Here is an 11199-nt window from a genome sequence, read left to right on the forward strand (position 1 = left end):
CTGTTTTGGTTGGTTTCAACAAAGGTATTCCCCAACTGTGAATTTTGGTGTTGATTCGTTATGGACAATCACAATTTTTTCTCTTGAGTTTTGGGATATTTGCAAAAGTTGTCTAGGCGTGCTAACATTTGCATGTGAATGTCAAATTGACTCCAACAGTTTCAAAACAAAAAACGAAATAACTCCAAATTATTTGATGCTGGTTAAGCATGTAAGATTCGGCAGGCAGGGAAGCAAAGAGAACTGGGGAACTGGGAGAATGAAGGAGTCTGGTCCCATGAATGAATGTGCTTTCGAAATGCTTCTCCTTCGCAATAAGAAATAAATAAATAAATAAATAAATAAATAAATAAATAATCAAGAGTGCAAGACAGCCGAAAGGAACCACTTTTATTTCCAATTTATTTCAACAGGACAAGTGGGTATGGATTCAAATTCTTCCTTGTTGAGGGTCAGTGGGGGTGCTTAATTTTGCCAGATCATATACACAGGATTTTCTAATTCTGAAATAGTACAGGATGTGCTGGGAAAGAATAAAGCCCCTTTCCCTTCCTCAGCATCCTACCCTAACATGAGGCCTTGACATGAAGAACAATTTATTGCAGTCATTTATTTGCTGCCAACAACTTAAGTGGTCATTTACAGGAATGAACTCATTTCCCTCCCCCTCTTCTCATATATTATCCTGACAATGAAGACATTGAAGAGGCAATCCTATGGCACGCTTACCTGAGAGCAAACCCGACTGATCTCAGCGAAGCGTGTTTCCAAGTAAACACACGAGAGGGGGCGGGCAATTGGGTCCTGAACAGGCTTACTTGCGAAAGTCAGTTCCTTAAAAGTAATGGTGTTTGCTTTGCACTAAAACCTGGGAAGGATCAAGATGCATCATCTCCTATAAATCCAAGCTCTTCGCATAAAGGCATAGCTGCAGTGGCCAACACTGCAGGCGACACAATAAAATACAAGTTCAAGTTCACGGTAACACTCACGCTGGCCTCGAGCCACAAACAATTTTATCCACAGTATTCTTACTCGGAACCCTGCACTGGAACTACTCTAGAGCAGGCAGTTCATGAATGTCCTTCTGCTGTTCTTTCTTTTTCAAATGGTTAAAATTATTGTGCTTAAAAACAAACCTGTAGTAATTACACTCACGCCAATAAGCTTCTTTGCTAAAAATCCAGAGATGTCAACTAGCGTAGAGAGTAATATTAAGAGAATGCAGTGCAGTCTCTCCCATGGCTTTTAATGCCTCCTTTGGCACTATTATATTTTATCATGTAATATATATAAAGAGACTGAGGCGGTTCTTCCCTCCCATCGCCCGAGACTGACTTTGGTCTTTGAGGCAGTGAAGTTCAATAGTACAGCTCCAGATTCAACAAATGTATCTGCTGAATCCGGTCCAGCAACTGCTGTGTGGAATGCATCCAATGCATCTCAAACCCTCATCATTTCCTTTAATATCAAGGTGTGGGCCATGGATATATATATATATATATATATCTCCCCACCACTCATGGGTGTAGCCAGGATTTTTGCTGGGGGTGGGGGGGGGGGACAAAAAGTTGTTCAGCTTTTTTTGAAAGATTGCCCAAGAAGTTGTTCAGTTTTTGGGGGGGAGAACACGGGGAGAACCCCCCCCCCCAAAAAATAGGACATTACAGGGGATGGGCTTTTGTTGGGGGGCAGGTTTCTGCTACGGGGGGGGGGGGCAGAAACCTCAGTTAATTAAGTGTTTTTAATGGTTTTCAATATTTTTTGAGGATTATGGGGAGGCAGCTGTTCTGCCTCCCCTTATATACGCCCATGCCATGTTTATTTGTTTTTCTAAGAAACCTCAAAGCTTGAAACAGCTTACAAAAGTACGGAAAGCTCGTTTTTGGTACATAGCCTTGTAGAAAGGAGCTATTGTGGAAACGATGCATGTGAGTGGGGAGAGTGGCTTTGAGCTTGCTTTGCTCCTGCCCATCCTCATTGCCTCCCATGAGTCGAAGAGTAGCTAGCTGAGGTTCGGACCCTGTTTCTACTTCTGTAGGTTCCCCATGTGATCTTGGACCCAGGAAAGTCAGGGCTGGGTTCAATTAAATTAGTTGCCCTAGCGGGAGCAAGCACAAATCCCTGCTAGTGCAACAGGGCTTTATTCCTTCCCCTCTCCGCATGCACCCCTGTGCCCCCAATCAGCTCTGGAAGGGTCAGGAGAACCCACAGAACATAAGGGGGGGGGAAATGCTTGAGTTAGTGGAGCAATTGGATTAAAATGATTCTGAATGATTAGCATGATGCTGAATTCCACCTTCCAGGTTCTAGATTAATGCGTGGGGGACTACAGGGGCTACAAGTGGGAATGGGCAAATCTCTCAATTTCACTTCCCAGATTTTCTCACTCTTCCAGTCTTAAACCCAGCTCTCCAAAACTCCTCAACAATGTGTGTGTGTGTGTTTAAAGTCCTCGTGCAAATTTGTCAGCATTTTAAAGTGATTTTAATGCTATTTTCTCCTAATAAACCTATTTTTGTATGCTGGTATGACAATTTGACAAGTAATATGTACCAAGAAAGAGGCCTATATTAAAGTTTGCACAAAAATGCCCCGCCTTGTTGCAAGCAATGTTCCTAAAGGCAGTGCATTGTTGTGCAAACTTTAATATATGCCTCTTTTGTGGTACATATTACTTGGCTGGAGAAGTACATTGCAAAATTCGGAGAAGTGTAAATTTCGAAGAATGGCCATGTTCCGATTTGCATATTGTCTGGAAAAGAACAAGTTTGGCAGATTCGCCTTTAAATGAGAACAGCATCAAAAATTTCCTTCACACACACCCAACTACAAGCAAGCTCCCCACTTTAGAAAGCAAGCTCCCCACTTCAGCTCATAGATGGTGAAATGGAAGAGCAGAGCAAGAATATGCGTCACAAATTTTCTCTTCTGACCGGCATAATGCCCAGGTAGGTGGAAGCTTAAACACTATGTTTCAAACGCTGCAAACCGATGAAGGCAGCACCCTTCCGATTCAAGTTTCCAAACAGGCTGAGGACAGCCCCAGAGTTAAGCTAGATGTCACAGCATATAGAAAGACGCAAGACTCACAACATTCAAGGGTACCTTGGGGAGCAACCTTGCCACAGAGGAAGGCCACAGCTGAAGGCTGTGGAGATGTTCTTGATAGATGGAGGGGATGTGGCAGTGGATGCCAGGGGCAGGAAAGCGAATCAGGAAGGCCAAGAAAAAGATCAGGCCATGGGTGCTTTAATATTTTGGTGATGGAAGCACTGCCAGCTTTTGCAAGCCACAGATTTCTGTAAGGTACAATCTCGCTGTTGCTCAACCAATCCTGCTCCCTCGATGTGCAATGCAAGTCATGCCACTCTATGACCCCAGACTGATGCTGCCACTGTGCAGGGCTGTTGCTTTGGAAGCATGGGGCATGTTGCTTTGAGTAATGGGGAGGGAATATTCAACAGACAGGGCTGCTTCCTTAATCTCTTCCCTGCCCTGGTTCTTGACCTCATTGAGAGGAACAAAAGAGTCCTTGGCGGATACTGTTGTGCGTCTTCAACCCGCACCTGCCTCGATATTGCTTCTGCCAATTTTAAGAAGTACGATGCAGAGGAAAAAGCTCATCTCCCCAGGATCCCACTAGACAGACACAGGACTGTTACCTGCAGCTGCAAATGAGCTCGGAGCAGCACCTCGGTGGGCTCCCTCGGCCTGCTCGGTTTATAAGTCAGCAGTTTCTTCCAGCAGTAAAGGCAAGCTTGTCTACAGCAGATTGAGCCCCTGTGCCAAATTCAGGGCGATGAAAACCAGAATGAGTTTGAGTAAGAAAGGCTTCAAGTGTTTGTGTGTGTGTGTGTGTGTGTGTTGTATGAGGAGTAAGGGGGGAGGAGAGAGTCTCTGGAAGCTGTACAAAAATTTTAAAAGGAGAGAAATCCTTCCTCACCAAATGGAGAGTCTGGGACATAATTGTCTGATTTGCAAAATGCAGCAAAAGCTTTCTCAGAGACAAACCAGGAACCATGCCAGAAGTTTAAGTCAGGTCAATGAGGGTGAGATGGCAGGGCAGCAGCTCTGAAAGGAATAGGGGAGACTCTGGACTGGACTCTCCACTGTCTCCTTGCTGCCTGCTGCGTATTTCTGTGTCTGCATGGTAGCGTCAAAGGTTTCTTTGGTATCTAAGTGCAGCTGGCTCCATTGCTCTCTGGGGATATCCCCAGGCTGACTTCAGGCTGGCAGGCGTGTCAGGGCAGGTTTCTCTCTGGTCCAGATCTATGCCACAGGCTCAGAGCAGTGGGGAGAGGGAAGGAGGCAGAAAACGGTGGGTTACACAGCGCATGCAGCATGAAGGAGAAGGCAGTTGATGGCTATGAGACATTGTGAATGCCCCGCAAGTGTCCCAGAAAAACCAGGACTTCCTGTTTTTCCCCCTTGAGAGGATGGCAGCCATTTTGGTTTTAGTCCTGTCAGCTGGAGAAACAGAGAAGAAGTCAGTTGAAGGACCTCTGGAGCTGCTTTTGGAAGAGGCTTCAAGAGGAGAGAGGAAGGGAAATCCTGTAGTGGAAGTAGATACAACTCTAGAACTCCATCAATCCTAATAACAACTTTTGAAGTACAACTCTTCTTCCTAGCTGTTCCACGGTTCAATCTGAGACAGCACCACTTACCCCACCCCCAATTCATCCAAAACACAACCTTTGTAATCACCTTTCTCCAGGGTGTGTGTGCAGAGATTAAGAGACTAGTGCAGTGGGTATGATCCAGAAAACCCTTTTTACTTCAATGGATGGGATAAGAGTACATGTTCAATTCTCTCATACTGAAACCAATGGATGTTTAAAGAGCAGCTTTCCTGCTCTGGAGGGTAGGACTCAATTTTTTTATTTTGTTTCAACTTTCTGACAGTAAGAGCTGTTTGACAGTGAAATGAATTCCCTTAGAAGATTGTGGACTCTCCTTCGTTGGAGGCTTTTAAGCAGAGCTTAGATGGCCATCCTCCATGAATGCTTTAGTTGAGATGCCTGCACTGCAGGGGGTTGGTCTAGATGACCCTTGGGGGTCTCTTCCAACTCTACAATTCTATAGCGCCCTCCCCAAACCTATGACCTGGTCTGTAGGATGCTATAGTCATTTTCATCTCCTTGACACCTTTTGCATAATCCTTGAACATCTGCTGATATGTAGCTAAAATACAAAGATGGGTAGGAGTAGGGGAAGCTAAACCTTTTGTCCTCAACCTAGCATAAACTTTATTTTAAAAACTGAGATCAAGTCATGACTCACAAAATCCAGATATAAAAATATTATTCCCCTTTTTTTAGGATGGGAGGAGAAAAAAGGGGAAGTATATAAAGAAGTAAGTCTTGATTTATTTGTCAAGGAAGTTTATACCTAAAGTTTATTTTTAAACAATAAATAGAGTACACTGCAGAAGCCATCAATAACTTGCATACAGCTGGCAATGATGTACAGCTACGTCCTGGCAAAAGCTACAAAAAACAACTAACAAAGGTGACCAGTCTCTGGGTCTCGGGCAAAGTGGTACCTAGGGATGTGGCTCAGAGTCTCTCAGTCCTTTGATGGATCAGTGCACAAGGCACAGAAAGTTGAATGTTAGACAAGGAGTTTCAAAACTGATGCCCAAAGAAAAAGAACTAGAACTCTGGGAACATTCAATGAAGCTGACTGTTGGAAGATTCAGGACAAACAAAAGAAATGACTTCTTCACACAGTGCATAATAAATTTGCTCTGCACTCACCCAGCATGATTCAGAGTGGGCCATTTCCCCCTGTTGCCCACAGCCTCCGATTCCCACTTCAACAGTTGGGAAAGGTTGATTTGATTCCCTGCTTTTTCCTGATGTAGATCTTCACTCACCTCCTTGTTTCCAATGTAGATCTTTATTCCCTACTTGTTCCCCATGTAGATCTTCCCTCATTCCTTCTTCTCCGACAGGTGAGGCCTGCCATTTTGTGATTTGCCTCAAAATGACTTGGGCAGACCCTGACTGCAAGTCTTGGACACACTGTTCCAGCACTTTCAGGGTCTACTGGCCCCATGGTCATTGTATACAACCTGCTCTGAATTCCTCCTGATCGTTGGCCAAAACACAGAAAAGGTGAAGTGTACAGACTGCCCAGTTCCCAGGCAACTGATGCTAATTCTCTGCTGCTGACTCTGGGACCTGGACAAGGTGTGACCACCTTTACGGTAGACTCCAAGTGTCCCTATTGTTACTGATTTGATCCTGGAATTTCCTGCTTTTCCTTAGGACATCCCCATTTCCACCGGTGAAATGTTGGAGGGTATGCAGTTATGCGACCCCCGAACCAAGGATATAATTTTCCATCTATAAGACACCTCCATGTATAAGATGCCCCCTATTTTGGGGGACTCAGATTTAAGAAAATGGAGGGAGATATATCCATGTATAAGACACCCCCCTAATTTTTGGTATTATTTTTTAGGGGGGAAACCTAGTCTTATACACGGAAAAATACGGTAACTATCCAACCTTTAGAAGACACCTGAAGGCAGCCCTGTATGGGGAAGTTTTTAAATGTTTAATGCTTTATTATGTTTTTATATATGCTGGAAGCAGCCCAGAGTGGCTGGGGCAACCCAGTCAGATGGGTAGGATAATCATAATAATAATAATAATAATAATAATAATAATAATAATAGAATAGGACATCCCTATTTTCATCGGAGAAATGCTGGAGGATATGTAGACTGACATACTTAACCATTTATTTGCATTTTGTAGTTGTCATTTTATAGGCTATCTATTAAATAACAATACCAATTTGACCAATTTTAGAATGGCAAGTCATAAAGTCTCTGGTTTCCTGTGGACAGATTTAATAACACAAAACTTAGTCAGATATGCTTGCTGAAACTGAGATTTTCCTGTGCCAAAATTATTCCAAACGAAAGCAAAATGAGACCAACCCCACCTCTTAGAAATGCCAGTGCTGAGTACCAAGTTCTGAAATAGAATCAGCAGCGGGTTGAGCTGCCAGTTTGAGCAAAGAAGCTGACTGGATTAAGAATATTGCATCTCTTCTCCAATTGGTTATTGGATCTGCAAACTTTGTGCACCAGGATGGACCTGGTAGATGTTTTGCACGAACTATTGGCCACCTTTTTGCTTCTGATATAAATCTCATTCATTTACCAGACTTAAGGCCCACTGAGCCCTTCAAAGCTCAATAATCAGATGCTGTGTCGCCTGCTCGTGTGTGTGTGTGTGTGTGTGTGTGTGTGGCTTCGTGCCTCTTTCTGTCTCTCCCTAAAACAACGCAGCAGCCTGTTCTTGCCGAGGGCCATACTGGAAACATACCATAATGAACTGGATTTCGACAGCCAATCTGCATTTCATTAACACATAATTTATATAATCAACATAAAAGTTGCATGAGGACGGTGGATGCCAGCCACCGTTGATGGATATATTGCCATGTGTGCAATTTCCATTACGAAAAGTGGCCATTCACAGGATGCTTTCGGTACGGCACAGCATCAATTGAGACTTTGAGTTGCACTCGTGATGGTTCAGCAAATAAAATGTTTGCTCATAAATGGAAGTGCTACCAGGGTAAAGTGAGAGATGCTGACAGTGTGTGTGACTAATGGGTGGACAACACATGTTGTCACTGCTTGGAATACTTTTTTATTTTATTTTTAGTATTAGTAGACACCCTTGCCATCAAACTGGAACCCTGTTCTTAATGCATAATGAGAGGCATTTTGAGCTAATGTCCCACTTTTTGCACCTGCTCAGTGTTTCTCAAACCAGACTAGGAGTAGCTGTTCTTGGTGCATACTCCAAACCTGATTACTGAATTCCTTACTTGCTCTCAATGGTTATAACCAGCCTTCTTTCCTGATAGCCCAGTGTTAGTATCCCCACTGCTGGGGTGTCATGTTGGCTTGCTCATCCCAGTCCCAGTCTTTAAATCGCCAAGTCCTGCTGCCTGCTTCCACGATGGACCCTTCTGCTGTGAACTTCTCATAGTAGGATAAAGCTATCAATGGCTACTAGCCACAGTGGCTGTGTTCTGCCTCTCGTGTTGGGAACAGTAGTCCTTTCAATGCCAGTTGCTGGGAACCGCAAGCAGGGAGAGGGTCGTTGTGCTTGGGTTCCACTTGCATGTTTCTCAGGAGCATTTGATTGGTCATCGTGAGAACAGAGTATTTGATGAGATGGGCCTTTTGACCAATCCAGCAGGGGTTTTCTTAGGTTCTTATGATTAACCCATGCTGTCATTTACCAGCATCAGGCTCCACTTCTACGTATGGAGGGAAACTGTGGGGAAAGTGGAAGGTGGGTAATGCCTGCTCTAAGGGAGCATCAGTCTTCCATTTGAAGGTTGAGATTACCATCACCACCCATGGCACTGGAGCTGCTGCTGTCTCAATCTTTAACTAAAAATAGACATGTGATGTTATGTCTATGTTTTGTAGGGGGACAAAAGCCCTTTCTCTTTCAGAATATGGTTCCCAACCCACCCAAGGGGTTCCCAGCTTATGAATCACGGCAAGATCTTGTGTCATAACCTGGGAACCCATTGGGTGGGCTAGAGATTTATTATTATTATTATTATTATTATTATTATTATTATTATTATTATTATTATTATTATTATTAATTCAGCTCTGAAAATGAAGAATGACATGAAAACCAATTAAGAGCCAGATATACTGATGACTTTCAGTGAAAACAAAACCTCAAAGTAAATTTGGAGCCAAACAGCTCAATATTTTTTTATTTTATTTTTTTTGCGGGGGAGAGATGAAACATTTTCCATAAGTCATGCAATTTTGAGGCAGGTGGAGTTGCACTACACACCAGGTTTCACAACACTTTCTGCCAAGAACTTAGAAGTGTCTAGAGCAGCATCAACAGGCCCAGTTCTATAACGCTTCAGCATCCTCCTTCGGGTGGCTGTGTGTGTGTGTGTGTGTGTGTGTGTGTGATGAGCAGATGGCATCCCAGAAAGATGGCATGTGCTGAGGAGAACTGAAATTGAAAAGCAAACATTCTGACACCTATGCAAATGCTCAAAGGAGCATTGTCTGTCGGAAACGGCTTGGAAACGTGCAATGTCCCATTTGCATAAATGGTTCCAAGTATTCCCAACATGAAGAGGCTGAACATATGGCGCTAGGGGTAAGTTCCATGTACACAACAGTGTTAGACAAAGGTGGCTCTCCAGATGTTGTTGGACTACAACGGCCACCATCTCTCTCCCTTTTCCAGGTTGGCTGGGGGTGATGGGACTTGAAGTTCCTCAGCACCTGGAGGATGATTGGTTCCCCGGCCTTGTTGCAAAAGAACAAACCACAATGCAATTTATTAATCTGGTCTCTTTTAAAAAGATTTCTATCCCGCTCTAGCCTTAAGAAACTAACTATTATCAGGTCCACGCTGGATTCATGTTAAAATGCTTTTATAATCTGTCCAGTGCTGTAGGCTACTAATATTTCCTCATATGATTTCTCTGAGCAAGAGAACTAAAATGTGAGTTGCTTAAGAGCAGCTTCACACAACAGAGACTAGAAAGCACATTTTGTGCACAACAATTATATATGCAGCAGGTAGATCTGCTGTTTGGTTGGTACACTGCAGTGGCCTCCGTAAGTAGGCCACTTAAAAATCCCATGCTTCTTGCATAGATTAATGTCTTCGAGACATTTGCATTTTTCAACTTCTGTCCAGAGCAATTTAAAAGTGTGGCGTGTTTTCAGAACCACATAATACCTCCTACCATTTGCCTCAAGGAAGATGAAGTATGTTAAACTGAAGTCTTTACAATTAAATTCACAAAACACTTTAATTCTGTGACAGTTAGACACCGCGGAACAGCAAAATAATTTCTTCTCATAATGTTTTGGGCCCCGAGGCAAATGTAAATGGTCTGTGGTGATCAAGCGAGGATTTATTGCCAGTGCTTAACAGAGTGTGGGCTGATTTGTTTGGAATTTGGCTGGATTTTTCTATGAGATTTATGAAATTGTTTACGGAATTTCAGTCACAAAAGTTAATAGCAACTTTGAACGAACGGGCTTATTTGTGCCAAAACATGCCTTATATATCAAACACCCGAGTGGTGTTAGGGTAATGTGAAGCCAAGTAAAATTAATAAACTAGATTGTAAACATGAGCTATTACTACTTAACACATTCCATTCAGCCAAAGACCTCCAAAAGCTCTCACAGAGAAAAATGTCATGTTGAAGAAGGAAAAGTGGAAAACAAACTTTGCTGCTTTCAATGCCCGTAGACAAATGTGGTGCAAATAACTCTTTTTCGAGGATACCTGACAAGGTTCACTATTTTTGCAGTAGCTATTTCTGGGGGATAAGAACGTGAGAGCCCTGCCAATGGCCCCTCTAGTCCAACATTATGTTCTCACAGTAAGCAAGACCTGAGCACAACAGCATTCACCACAGTTCCAGTTGACACCTAACTCAGGGTTAAATATATATCTTACTGTCTCAGAAAATGACATGCCAAGCATATCTGATGAAGGATTGGCAGTGCTGTTGTTGTTGTTCAGTCGTTCAGTCGTGTCCGACTCTTCGTGACCCCATGGACCAGAGCACGCCAGGCACGCCTATCCTTCACCGCCTCCCGCAGTTTGGCCAAACTCATGTTAGTAGCTTCGAGAATACTGTCCAACCATCTCATCCTTTGTCGTCCCCTTCTCCTTGTGCCCTCCATCTTTCCCAACATCAGGGTCTTTTCCAGGGAGTCTTCTCTTCTCATGAGGTGGCCAAAGTACTGGAGCCTCAACTTCAGGATCTGTCCTTCTAGTGAGCACTCGGGGCCGATTTCCTTGAGAATGGATAGGTTTGATCTTCTTGCAGTCCATGGGACTCTCAAGAGTCTCCTCCAGCACCATAATTCAAAAGCATCAATTCTTCGGCGATCAGCCTTCTTGATGGTCCAGCTCTCACTTCCGTACATTACTACTGGGAAAACCATAGCTTTAACTATACGGACCTTTGTTGGCAAGGTGATGTCTTTGCTTTTTAAGATGCTGTCTAGGTTTGTCATTGCTTTTCTCCCAAGAAGCAGGCGTCTTCTAATTTCGTGACTGCTGTCACCATCTGCAGTGATCGTGGAACCCAAGAAAGTGAAATCTCTCACTGCCTCCATTTCTTCCCCTTCTATTTGCCAGGAGGTGATGGGAC

This window comes from Lacerta agilis, chromosome 2, assembly GCF_009819535.1.
Source record: "Lacerta agilis isolate rLacAgi1 chromosome 2, rLacAgi1.pri, whole genome shotgun sequence".
In the NCBI taxonomy this organism is placed as follows: Eukaryota; Metazoa; Chordata; class Lepidosauria; order Squamata; family Lacertidae; genus Lacerta; species Lacerta agilis.